Source organism: Mustelus asterias, chromosome 5 (assembly GCF_964213995.1).
Source record: "Mustelus asterias chromosome 5, sMusAst1.hap1.1, whole genome shotgun sequence".
In the NCBI taxonomy this organism is placed as follows: domain Eukaryota; kingdom Metazoa; phylum Chordata; class Chondrichthyes; order Carcharhiniformes; family Triakidae; genus Mustelus; species Mustelus asterias.
In genome coordinates this window covers 93373582-93388416 of record NC_135805.1, presented here as the reverse complement: position 1 = coordinate 93388416, position 14835 = coordinate 93373582, and positions in this window count along the sequence as shown.

The window sequence follows — 14835 nt, the reverse complement described above, 5'->3', positions numbered from 1 at the left end:
TGGGAATTACTAGCTATAGAAACAGGCAAAAGTCTGCCTTAGTGCACCACTTGGTGTGTGAGAAGATTTGTAATTGGAAGATTGACACTTTACAGCATTTTCATTCTTGTCCTTTAATATTTAATGCAGGAGACATGGCTAATAATCTGGATATATTTGATCAGCTTAGAGTGATCTGAATATAAAACTAAAGTCAGCAAACTATGATTGTGGCTTAAGAGATTTCATCACTTTATATCTCTTTTATATATTTGAAATAATTTAACTGTGTGAACTAAGAGGCTCAGTGAATAGAATATTATAAAGTCATAATAGTGGCTATATTATGCCCAATTTTCTCCACTTACAGTAATTTGCCAGCATTCATATTTGTGGGATTAACCCAGCTGCCACTATCTGTTTATTTGCAGGTTGGCATTGACTGCACTGCAGTGGGCATGCTGCAGACTCATTCTGTAATCTCAACTCCAGTGTTTAAAGATCCAATCTAATGACGGAATTTGGAGGAGTTGGAAGCATGAGAGGAAACACATTGACAATGGGTTCAGGACAGTCAAATGTTGCATCCCCTTTTAACGATTCCTCCCTTGAGCTTTTCCACATACAGAAGCGGCAGAGATATATTCTTCCTCAGTAGTGAATTCGGTCCATCAAGCCTGCACCAACAACAATCCCATCCAGGCCTTATCCCCATAACCCCACATATTTATCTTGTTAATCCCCCTGACACTAAGGAGCAATGTAGCATGGCCAATTCACCTAACCCACGCATCTTTGGGGTGTGGGAGGAAACCAGAGCACCCAGAGGAAACACACGCAGACACAGGGAGAATGAACAAATGTGGGAGGAGGAAAACTGCGGTTGCCACAATAAGGGCTTGGCTGGAAGTGACTGAGGAGATCAGCAGCAGGAGAATTGTGGCACATTGTGGGGAAGGATTGTTTTGGACAGTGGAGTTTTCCACTCGCCACCAAAATACATAGGGACATATGAATTAGCAGGAGAAGTAGGCTACTCAGCCCCTCAAGCCTACAAGTCCCAGCAGCCATTTGATTAGCCAGCTGTGCTTTAGTCCTAGCAGCGCTACCTGGAGCAATAGCTGTTGCTGAGACTACACCCAGTGCTGGGGAAGAAGATCATTACTAGGGAGGGGGGGTTGTGGAGTGGGGTTGGTGGGGGTCTTTTGCCAGGGCCAGGACAGGAGGCCCGAGGTGGTGGGCAGAGGGAAATGGGGGAAAGGAGTGGGATCAATATGGCTGGGAGGGGGGGAGAGCATGCGAGTTCCAAAGTTAAGGGAAGAGGAGGTACACAAATGAGGTGATGGGAAGGTCCAGTCAGGAAAGGGGGGCCCATGGTGGTTCAGCTTTACCTGTCTGAGACCCGAGCAGGTTAACCAGCCAGATTCCCCTTGTCCACAACCTTCTCCCACTGATCTCTATTGCTGTCAACTGCTTCAACGACATTTCTCCCACCTGACATCAGCCTTTGCTGATATTAGAGGAAACCCTGGCTCAGGTTTGACTAAAGGGATACAATAATATCCTGTTTGTGTAACTGCAGATCTACTGACTTTTCAAAAAGAAGTTCCTTATCAAATTTCATTTCTCTGTTGTTTTCATGGAAAGTTCACTTAGCAGCATAGGTATCTCCATAGAGACTACATCAGAATTTATAATTACTCTACATTACTCAATGTGTCATCATCAGCAAATATAAAACAAGTTGTACTTTCATATTCCTTAACCTTGTGTCGATTCTCAGTGAATAGTAAATCTAGATGACATTTAGACCAATCTCATCCACATACTATTGAAGCAGAAGCACTCTTTAGCATGTGCAGTTAAATGAGTCAGTAACTAATACATTTATCACAGGATTAAAACTCCTTTTGGCCAGTGTAATTTGTTTGGATTCATCATTATTTTCATCATCTTCCTCAGAATTCTCTTCATCATGTCATTTTGAGAACCCTGCCTTTTTGCTTTGGGTAGTCAACATATTACGGAACTTTGAATCATGCCTACAGCACCTTTTAACTGCTCCTTGGACATTCAAGGGATTTTATTCTAGTATGGCTGGTTCAAATTTGTCTGCTGTTGTAATAGCCAACTCTGCTAAAGCTATTTTCACCCTCATTCTGCCTATCTTTAACCCTTATGCTGTATTGACACCTGCATCCAGTATCTGGTCCATTTGGAATCTAGCAATCATTGAGCCTTTTGTTCTTTGTGTCACCATGGGATGTTCCATTTGTGCCACAAACACTGAAGGAAATGGCTGCGCCTCCTGGAATTCTTTACAAGGCAGCAGGCATCTGATCCAACAAGGTCTCCCTTTCCGAGAATGGAACACCAATTCGAGCCAATAGCCTGTCTATATGAGAGCCCTTAGCACAATCCAACAAGTTAAGTCCTTGTACTGGTCCAACTGTCCCCAGATTAAATTTTGGCAATTTTTTCTACAATCTGTTAAGTCCATGGTATATTCTTTCAGGGAATGTCCATCTGTTTTTTCAAAGTCTATCAGAGTTTGACCATACCTTATAGGCACTTAGAAGATCATCATGCTTGTAAATTTTATTCAAGAGCTCCAATAAAAGGGCCAAACATTCATCATTATCAAATTGACGGGCATCCAGTTCAAAAAATACTTTACTTCTGACGGGAAGCGACAAAGCCAAGGCATACCCTGTTTCCTCTTTAGTAGGGATATAACCTGTGTCTATATGTCCACTTGATTCTTTTACTGGTCATTTGCATGGTACTATCTAAGAGTAATCATATTATAATAATTTACACATGCTTTCAGCCATTTTCTGCAATGGTTACTGGGCCTTGTCATTTTCTGTTTCAGTATTTTTTCTTTGCTTCCAACATTCACAATTGCCCCATGAGGAAAGGCTGAACAGGTTGGGCTTGTTCATTGGGGTTTGGAAGAATTAGAGGTGGTCTTATTAAAACATATAAGATTCTGAAGGGGTTTGACAGGGTAGATGTTGAAAGGATATTTCCTCTCATGGGGCAATCTAGAATTAGGGGGCACAGTTTCAAAATAAGTGGTCTCCCATTTAAGATGGAGATAAAGTGGGATTTATATTTTCAGATAGCCATTAATCTTTCAAATTCACTACTCTAGAGAGCAGTGGATGATAGGCAACTGAATATATTCAAGGTCGAATTAGATAGATCTACAAGGGAGTCAGAGCTAATGAAGGAGCAGGCAGGAAAGTAGAATTAAGGCCACAATCAATCTTGTTGAATAATGGAGCAGGCTTGAGGGGCCAAATAGCCTACCCCTGCTCCTATTCCTTTTTTGTATTATTAACTTTAGGTACCAATCCTCTGCTACCCATAACACAATAGGTGAATGGAAACTGCTCATATATGAGTAAAGAATTGAGAGTCAATTGAGCTTGTTAATAAGTCAGATTGGCCCTGATAGTACACTGCCCATGATTGGCATGGGCAGTCGGGGTGGGAGTGGACAGGCCATTCTTGTAAAAAGGTTTTTAAATGGTCAGGAAAGAAAAGGGTGGGTGGGTCCCCTTTCTTCCTACCCACCTGCTCTCCAAAACCCACCAACCCCACCCACCCTGCCCCCCTCCCCACCCCTAAGCTGACCAAATCCTCCCTGCACAATACCTCGACTTACCTCCCTCCAGGATCTATTGGGCCTTCCTACTGGGACTGGTTGCAGTCCTGGCAGAGACCACTAATGAGCTCTTGGCACTGCTGGCAGTGCTAGAGCTCCCGGCCAATCTGATTGGCTGGCAGCTCCTGAGGGTGAGACTTGTGTTTCAGAAATCCCACTAGAACCCCTACAGTACAGAAGGAAGCCATTCAGCCCATTGAGACTGCATCGACTCTCTGACAGAGCATCTGACCCAGGCCCTATCAGTAACACCATATATTTACCCTGCTAATCCCCTAACCGACACACCTTGGACACTATGGGGCAATTTAGCATGGCCAATCCATCTAACTCGCACATATTTGGACTGTAGGAGGAAACGGGAGCATCCAGAGGGAGAACGTGCAGACTCCGCACAGACAGTGACCCAAGCCGGGAATTGAACATGGGTCATTGAGCATCTTTAAGACAGAGAGAGATAGGTTCTTGATCAATAAGGATATCAGGGGTTACGGGGAAAAGGCAGGAGAATGGGAATGAGAGAAATATCAGCCATGATCGAATGGCGGAGCAGACTCGATGGGCTGAGTGGCCTAATACTGCTCCTATGTCTTATGGTCTATGGTCTTATGGACCCTGCCTCTGTGAAGCAGCAGTGCTAACAGTGCTGCTCAGTGAGGGAGAAGTCCCACTTTCTACAAATTTAGCCCACCCACAGAGTGTTATGGCTGTGGGGTAAGTTGGCATGGAGTGAGTCAAATTCCAGCTGGATTTCCTTTTTGGTGTGTGACTTGAACTCACAACCTTCTGACTCAGAGGAAAGAGTGATATCAACTGAACCACAGCTGACCTATTCCTCAGAACTTGCAAGGAATGAGTGCGCCGATTGGTGTTGGCTTCCAGCTGTGCCTGCATTTATGCTGAACCGTATCGCAAATTCACATCTAAACCCACATGCTCCTCCATGTTAAACTTTCTTTCAATAACTCTGAGGTTGAGTATAAATATCATGCGTGTTTGTATCATATTCAAATCATCATTCTTCATGTCGAAACTTTACCAGTGGGTACTGCCAAGCTATTTGACCAGGAGGGAGATCCTTGGTCATATCCTTACCCGGTCAACCAAATAGCAATCAGGAACAGGAACGCAGAGAACTAAGGTTAATTGAATCTCTACTATCACCAAGGAGTGATCAGCTGACTCAATAGTGAGTAGCATTTTAACCTGTGGTCTTTCTGGTTTCACAGAATCCTACAGTGCAGGAATGGCCCTTTGGCCCATCGAGTCTGCACCGATGCATGAAAGGCCCTGACCTGCCCACCTAATCCCACTTGCCAGCACTTAGCCCATAGCCTTGAATGTTATGGTGAGCCAAGTACTCATCCAGGTACTTTTTAAAGGATGTGAGGCATCCCGCCTCCACCACCCTCCCAGGCAGTGCATTACAGACCGTCACCACCCTCTGGGTAAAAAAGGTTTTCCTCGAATCCCCCCTAAACCTCCCACCCCTCACTTTTAACTTGTGTCCCCTAGTAACTGACCCTCAACTATGGGCAACATCTGCTCCCTATCCACCCTGTCCATGTCCCTCATAATCTTGAACACCTCAATCAGGTCGCCCCGCAGTCTTCTCTGTTCCAGAGAAAACAACCCAAGCCTATTCAACCGCTCTTTATAACTTATGTGTTCCATGCCAGGGAATATCCTGGTGAATCTCCTCTGCACCCCTTCCAGTGTGTTCACGCCCTCCCTATAATGTGGCGACCAGAACTGCACACAGCTTGTATTGCTTAACTGACTAAGTCATGCAAAAAGTGATACGCTAATTTTTTAATATAGCTAAAGATTCTCAAAATTAAATCTACCCTCATTGTTTTCCCTCAGTTTAAACTTCTCCACATTGCACTGCTGTTGAAACTCAAGGATCGTGGCTCTTAAAAGCAGGCGATTGGAATTTTATGCTGGTGAGATTTTATGGTCCAGCCAAAATCAATGGACCCTCTCCAGGACAGGGCTCTAAAATTCTGCCCATGAAGTCCAAGTCTAGGTTTGACCTGAATAACTTTAAAATTAGCCAGAAACACTAATAATCACCATCACAGCAAGCAGACTTGATAGTGATATGTGAGTGATTCAGCTAAATTATGGGAGATGGGGAAGAGTGAGACTTCAGCTTATTAAATTGATTTACTGATGTCCTTTGCATCCAATCTGGACAAGGATATTGAGTGTTAACCGACGGCAGTCAGTGAGTGGAAATGTAACATTAACAACCTCAAGCAAGTTGAAAGATTTGTGAATTTATATCAACTATTGTGCAAATTCACATCTTAAAAGTTAGGAATAGAATTGTCAGTTATTATAAGCGCTCATAAAAATGATCCGGTACTCTGTCATTTGATTAATGATTTCCTGGAATGACAGAAATATCACACCAAGAAAGGCAATCAGTCAAGGATGAATAATGTAAGATAGAGTTGAATAAATGTATCACTTTGACCATTGTAGAATTGCTCATACACTTTTAACATGCAATAAAATAGACAACAATCATTTTCTGCTCTGCTTACTATTATCTAATCCATAACAGTGTGACTTTTGAAGAAAGCAATCGATCGATTTGTTTTCTTTCTGAAAGGCACAAATAATATGACTGCAGCAGCCAAATTGTTTTGAAATGTAAAGGACAGAAGAGCATAAGAAATTGGAGCAGAAGTAAACAATCCACTCCTCAACCTGCTCCAACGTTCAATAAGATCACGACTGAACTGCCATATTAAATCCACTTTCCCACCCTAACTTTCTATCCCTTCATTCCCTTAGTACCTAAAGTCTTTCAGTCTCAACTTTGAAAATACTCATTGACTGAGCATTCACATCTCTTGCGGGTAGAGAATTCCAAAGATTCACAACCTAATTGAAGGAATTTCTCCTAATCTCAACTCCAAATTGCTGACTCCTTATCCTGAAGCTTTAATCCCAAGTTCTGGCCAGTTCTCAGGTTCTCAGCATTTGCCCTGTCAAACAATCTAAGAATTTTATATATTTCAATAAGATCACTTCTTAGTCTTCTAAACTAGAGGAAATGTAAGTCCATTTTATGCAGTCTCTCCTGTACAGCTCTTAACTCTGGAATAGATCTAGACTCATTAGACTCTCTCTAAGGCAAGTATATCCTTCGTTAGGTAAACTATATACAGTTGTCCAGTTGTTATCTTACCAAATCCTTATATAATTGCAGTAAGACTTCATACTCTTATACTCCAATCCCTTTGCAATCAAGGTCAACATGCCAGTTGCCTTTCTAATTGCTTGTTGTATCTGTATGTTAATTTGTTGTGATTTGCGTACAAGGATTTCTAAATCCCTTTGAAAACCAACATTTACAAGTTTCCTGCCTTTAAAAATAATCTGCTGCTCCATTCTTCCTATCAGAGTGGCTAATTCATACCTCGCTACATTGTACTCCAGCTGCAACTTTCTGATCAGTCAATATCCTTTTGGAGGCTTTCTGCATCATCTTCACAGCTTCTCCCATCAAGTTTTGTAATCACCAATAGAATTGGATATTTTATACTCAGCTCCCTCATTTAAGACATTAATATAAATTACAAAAAGTGGAGGCTCAAGCACTGATCTCAGTGTTACACGCTGCAACCCAAAAATCTGTTTCTTGTGCATGAACCAATCCTCAATATTTGCTAACATTACTCCCAATCTCATCAGCCCTAATTTGAAGTAACAATCACATTTGACACCTTATTGAAGGCCTTCAGAATGCTTTTTAATATTTAGTGATAGATTGGTCTCTTCTAAATCTCTTATATTCTTTAATCTATGGACCCTTGTTCTAGGCCCCGACACAAATAATCTACTTCTCCTTACCTTGCCCCATCCTTTTATAATTTTATCTGCTACCAAATAACCTGTAATCTGCATAGCTCTTACTATTTTTTCCTTTTTGCATTTCCTTGTATAATAGATAACTTCCTACTTACAGATACTTTATTCAATTTGCCTCATTGTAGCCCATTCCCCTATCTTTCTTTAGTCTTTTGAAGAACTAACTCTTCATCCTATTCTGATAACATCTGCAAATTTTGACCACACTCCCTCTATCTTGAATCAAATTACATAGTTAACATTTAAAGTCTCGGAACAGAATCCTCTCGGACACCATTTTCCACTTCTAACCAAGCTAAGATATTGCCAAAAGAATTCATTATGCGTAGTGTATCTTTTGAATTTTGTTCAATTATATTATAACAATCATTGTTTTAGAGCTTAGGTTTGGCATCACCTGACCACTGCTTTATTGCTTTGTTTTTAGCTTTGGCAATATCCGACACTGTAGGGTTGTCCTAAACTTAAGGACCATAATTTTATGTGGCTGGGCCTGGTGCACGTCCAATCCGTATATTGGTAAAATCTCACAAGGCGTGGGAGTGTTTCCTGATGTCATCACGCATGCATGTGATTTTGAGGCCAGTAGGCACATGCTTTAAGTTTAAGTTTATTTATTAATGTCACAAGTGGGTTTACATTAACACTGCAATGAAGTTACTGTGAAAATCCCCTCGTCGCCACACTCCGGAGCCTGTTCAGGTACACCGAGGGAGAATTTAGCATGGTCAATGCATCTAACCAGCACATCTTTCAGACTGTGGGAGAAAACCAGAGCATCCTAAGGAAACTAACACAGACACGAGGAGAATGTGCAAACTTTGCACAGATAGTGACCCAAGCAGGGAACCGAACCCAGGTCCCTGGCGCTGTGAGGCAGCAGTGCTAACCACTGTGCCACCGTGCCACCCATAAGTTGGATGCATGTCTGTTGACAATTAAAGAGCCAATTAAAGCCATTAAAAGTCCAATCAACAGTGATTTTACACTGCCCATGCAATTTTTAACTTCTCATACGGACAAAATAGGTGGACGTCCATTATTGTTTTTCCAAGGACAGGATAACAGCCTCTCGAGCAGTAACAATTTCTCTGCGATAGAGTTCATAGTTGTGTGAGTATAGAGTTTAGCTTAAGTTTCCTAGTTACTGTTTAGCATTTGAAGCATGAGTTTCAGCATTTCAGCTTTCATCAGCAGCAAGAGGCACCACTCGATGAATGTTGTCTGATTGTCTGTGACCACAGGACACAGATTCTGCAAGGATGTGCCTCCAGAGAGCTCACACGATTCATCCATCTTGCGGCACTCCAAGGTTGTTTGTGGCTCCTGCAAGATTGGATGGATGGCTCCTGGGTGACAAGGACTATCTCTTGAAGAGGTGGCTGATGACCCCACTCAATCACCCAGGAACTGAGGCGGAGGAGAGATAGAACGGGAGTCATGCACCCGTAGGGGTGGTGGTGGAGAGGACCATCGGGCTGCTCAAGATGCACTGTTGATGCCTTGACTGATCCAGGGGATCATTGCAGTATCCTCGAGAGCATTTCTCCCTCATAGTTGCTGTATGCTGCAATCTGCACACCTTAGCTCTGACAAGAGGGGGACCCAGAGGAAGTTGAGAGAGCAAGAGAGATGATGACTCCCTGATGGATCTGAGGCCAAGCCTGGGATCTCACAGGGTGAGGACTTCAAGGTGGATGACAGGAACATTCAGGAGGGCCAGGGACACGAGGGACACATTGATCCAGTGAACTTTCAGCTAGGCTTCCAAAGAATGGAGGCCAACTCAATCCAATGGCAATGACTCACTCGCAATAAAACTTCCCTTAAGACTCAACCCAGGAATGCTGCATCACACAAAGCCCTCAGTTTACAAGCCTGTGCAACAACTGGCCAACATACAAAGCCTGCAGCCAACTCAGCCCATTGAATTCAGGAAAATGTTTCTGACTTAACACAAAACAGCATTCAAATGTGCCAAACCTAACAGGAAATTCAAAATAATGAATGCAAATAATGTCACTTATGACACGCTCCAGTTTGGATTAAAGTACCTTAAACTTACGCCTGTGAGTGCTATAGCTTGGTGAACCACCCCCTCCTCAACCCCCACCCCTGCTTTGGCTGCAGCATTGGAAGCAGTCTGCTGACCTTGCTGTCGTGGCGGCTGTGATGACCATGGCAGATGTCCTCTGGCTACCGGTGCCTGAGTTGGCTCCGGCTGGGAAGGAGCATTCAGCCCCATGGCTGGACACTCCTCAGATGTTGCAGCATCGTTAAATGCCACGGTCACTGGCAGAGGGGCAGAGGAGTGGCTACTATTATCTGGAGCACCTTGAGAGAAGACTGACAGCTTGTCTGCCAGCATTTGCACTTCCCTCCTCGTTGTTGATGGACAGACATCTAGCAGAGAAACTAAGTGCCTCATCCATTTCTCACACTGTGGAGGCTAGGGTGGCTGATGAGACAATGGGGATCTGCTGCATGGTGCCATCTGCATTTGAGCTTCAATGGGCACTCTGGCTATGACAGCTCACTTTCTGGTGACAGAATCCCATAATGTTTCCATTACCCATGGCACACGAAAGCGTGACCTACACTCTTACCTTCATCTGAGACCCTCACCTCACCAAGATAATGACACTCCAGCTCCAGTGCATCACTTTTATGCTGTGTAAGTACCAGAGATTTGGCAAACTCCAATCAGTTCAGCAGCGCTCTGCAGCATTATGACCTGGCAGGGAACAATAGAAAGCCTCATTAGTGCTCCATCTCCCTGAAGATCCATTCCAGCTCCCCCGACAAGGGCCATTTCACTGTGGTTCACCTCACCCTCCAATGCACTGTGGCCGAGTGTGCTGACAGTCCAGCCTTGGCAGGGTAAGGCTCAGTGCTAGTTGGCATTCACACTCAGATTCCTGAGTGCACAGAGGAACGGATACTACACTTCCCCCACACAGGTCCATGCCTTCTCTGTACTTGCCCTTGCTGACCGCACAAGATCATTCAACCTTTTGTGGCACTGAAGCCATGTGTAGCGCATTGTGTCATGCCCACTAACCTGGGTGACAACCTTTGCCCAGGGCTTTTTGGTCAGCTGGGGTGGCCTTTTTTTGCAATCCCTGGCCATGAAAATTTGCTGCTTAGCACTGACCTCCTCGATGTGGAGATGCAGGCGTTGGACTGGGGTAAGCACAGTAAGAGGTCTCGCAACACCAGGTTAAAGTCTAACAGGTTTATTTGACAGCACAAGCTTTTAGAGTGTCGCTCCTTCTTCAGGTGAGTCTGATTTCAGGACTCACTTGAAGAAGAAGCGACACTCTGAAAGCTTGTGCTACCAAATAAACCTGCTGGACTTTAACCTGGTGTTGTGAGACTTCTTACTGTACTGACCTTCTCCACCAGGACACCCAGGCACTCATTGGAGTAATGGGGAGGGGAAGGCAGAGTGCCCCCCCCGGACCTGCACTCCTGCCGTCCATAAACATCAAGGACTGAGGCCATGACTGCAGAACAGGGACAGTTATCGGAATCCTTCCAGGCAGCTCCCTCAGGTACCCCCACGACTCCTGCCAGCTTTTGGGTCGTGCTCTCTTCCGTTTATAACCCCCCTCCCACCCCGAGTCAGGTCGCTGTGCAGTGTAAACCCAACCTGCCAATGGATAGGCCTTAGGCATCCAGCGTTATATCGTATTAATAATGCAACCTTGGCTGGAGGCGGGTTTTGCATTTGCTTCTGGTTGTATTGACTCCGTGCACACCCCGAATGTAAAATTCAGGCCAGGTTTCTTTTCTATTCATCAATAATAATGAACTACTCATTCAAGTTTTAAAGTTCAAAATGACTGAGCAACATTGACATTGAAGCCATTTTTGTAAATTGCTCTTTCCAGTCTTTTATCTGAGATGGTAAACTGATGAATTCGGGAGGGCAACATTTGTTAAAATAGCAAAAAGGTCAAAGGAGAATGAATGCATTGAGTATTTGCATGATAACATCACTCACTGTAATACCAGGCTATAGCTTCTAGTGACTGTCGGCTGAAAAGGAACTTTCATGGAATGATATAATATTTTTATCTTCTCATGACATAGATTTTAATGTATTTTACTGAAGGAACGAGTGAGTGAATGGAAGAAGATCTATTTAAAAGTCTTGTAATTGGCTAATTGACTAGCTGGCAGTGTTGCTATTGAATCAATATATTGCCTCTCTTTTCTATCAAGCATCTTCCATGGAAAGGTGTTCTTTACAACCCCGACCTTGATTGCCAGGAGATTCAATTGATATCACTGCAGAGCATGGCAGCTCCTCCGTACAATGAAAAATTTGATTTTCAATACACACCGTCAGACCATAAAATTTATTACCAATTAATTTTCTTATGCAGGAAACAATGTGCAGGTAGTTCATTTTTAATAGAATTGTATATTTTCAAGGTGCTCAGGTGACAATTCTTTTCCCAATGTGTTTTATATAAATGATTAGATAACCAGACTATTTTGCTTTCATGGAGATGATCCTTTTAAAAATTATGTTGCATATTCAGGGTAATTACAAATGAAACTTAAAACTTAATGATATTTAAATATGCATTTACATACGAGAACTTAACCTTTTCATGGGAGATTTGGATTTCTATCAAAGACTGTCCTAAGAAGTGCATAAATCAATACATTTCAAGTTTCAATATTGTCACTAGCATCATGAAAGTAATTTCCTGTAACAGGCAATGACCTTCACAGTGTAATGGAGAAAATAATTAATATCAGTTAATTGTTTTACTATGAAATTAAATGCAAATGAACCATTTAAATGTTAAGTATTATCATTATTTATTAGTTTTTTTGGTTACCTCTTGTACATTTTAATTAAAGTGCTCAATGCAATTATAGTTCAGAGTAACTCCCATTCCTGAAGACCAGCGTAATATTTGCTGTAAACTTTTTACCGATTTAGGTTCAATGGAACAGATTATATTAAAAAGCAGTAATTTTCCATTTTGCATTTGTGCGAATTCAACATTGTTCACTGTGTTGGTGCAATTTAAATTTCTGTTTCGTTATTTCTGGTAAAGCACAGTATTTTCAAAATACTTTTTATTACTGCTCTACCAACAAGATAACAATAACCAGATCCAGAGATTTCACATGATATCTGTTTGTATAATGGGTTTGTTTGGTGTCTTATTGATGAGATCTTGAGGCTTGTATGTTTAAACCTCAACCATTTATTGGTAATCCTTAACTATATACAGATCCCAGTTGCTGCCATGCTAACCCTGGTTCTGCTGAGTAGCTTTACATTATACTGGTAAACAGCCGTGCACAAAACCGCATTAAAATAAGTTTTCAAAATAAGCCAGTTGACTGTTTGTGCCATTAAATAAAACACACACAATGATATTGCCGTGTAAAACAATTGTGTTTAGTGAATGTGTGTACTTGTGGTATTGGATATCATTGATAAGCAAATAGAAGATGACCCTATGTTTGTATATGATGCCATAAAGATGCAACACATTGATGAGGAATAGAAGGGACAGTTTAAATAATCGCATATGGGCAGCATGAGGGAATAAACCATAGGAAGCGATGAACTGGCCAAATAGGAATGGAATCTCTAGTGCATTTATTATACAGACAGAAGATTTGAGCATTTTCTGCTCTGGACAGTTAAGTGCATTTATATTTCAGTTAATCCCTGCAAACAAGGTCAATCTTCATTGGTAGGAGAAACTTTAAAAATCAGAAGTCTCCCACCTTAAGGTGTTGTCCATTTTTTGGGACATGAATGTTGTCATCGGACCAAGAGGAGAAACATTCTAGAAAGAGCAAAATCGGCCCTCAGATTCAGTGAGGCCATCCTAGGTGCCCTCCTACTTACAGTTTATGATCAACACAGATGATCATAAGCTCATTCCAACCGCTGACAAGAGGAAGAAGTCCACCCAGACTTGCACTGCATGCGGTGAGGTGGCCAAAGAGGTCAACAGTGTGGGTGTATTGAGAAGGACTTGGTCCCAGTGCCACAAAAGGCTGAATGACCTCATGAAGTCAGCTAGTGTGAGTATGGCATTGGTATGAACAATCTTGGTCCAGTGTGCTACTAGTCTTGCTACAAAATGCTAATTGAGGTTTGCTGTTCATCAAAGGTATCAAAGATCCCACAAGGACACAGCTACCCTAGACCATGCCATTGTACATTTCAAGCAATGGTCTATCTATATGATGAGTGGTTGGCAGGATCGCCTCGACATTTAATAGAATTACCATCGCTTTATCCCCCACTATCAAACCTGGGGGTTTCCATTGACCAGAAACAGAACTGGACTAGCTATATAAATACTGTGGCTACAAAAGCAGATCATTTTGAATATTGTGAGCAATTTTGGGCCCTGTATCTAAGGGCCCTGGAGAGGGTCCAGAGGAGATTCATAAGGATGATCCTGGGAATGAAAAGTTTGACATATGAGGAGCATTTGAGGATTCGGGATCTGTACTCGATGGAGTTTCGAAGGATGAGGCAGGGGTCTCATTGAAACTTACAGAATACTGAAAGGCCTGGATAGAATAGACACGGGGAAAATGTTTCCATATTAGTAGGAAAGACTAGGATCCGAGGGCACAGCCTCAGTGTAAAGGGACAACCCTCCAGAACCGAGAGGAGGAGGAATTTCTTCAGCCAGAGGGTGGTGAATCTATGGAATTCATTGTCACAGAAGGCTGTTGAGGCCAGGTCATTAAGTGTATTTAAAGCAGAGATAGATATGTTTTTGATTGGTAAGGGGATCAAAGGTTATGGGAAAAGGCAGGAGAATGGGGTTGAGAAACTAATCAGCCATGATTGAATGGTGGAGCTGACTCGATGGGCCAAATCGCCTAATTATGCTCCTCTATCTTATGGTGTGGATCAGAGGCAAGGAATCCTGTGCTAACTCACCGAAGTATATCTACTACCTACAGGGCACAAGTCAGGAATGTAATGAAATACTCTCCACTTGCTCCAACAACACTGAAGAAGCTTTACATAATCCAGGACAAAGCAGCCAATTTGATTGTTACCCCATTCACAAACATTCAATTCCTCCACCATTGATGCACAGTAGCAACTATGTGCACCATGTACAAGATGCACTGCGGCAACTCACCAATGTTCTTTAAACAGAACCTTTCAAACACATGACCGCTACCACCTAGAAGGACAAGGGCACTTGACACATGGAACACCACCACCACCCTGGAAGTTCCCCACTAAGCCACATACCATCCTGACTTGGGGACATAGAGAATATAAG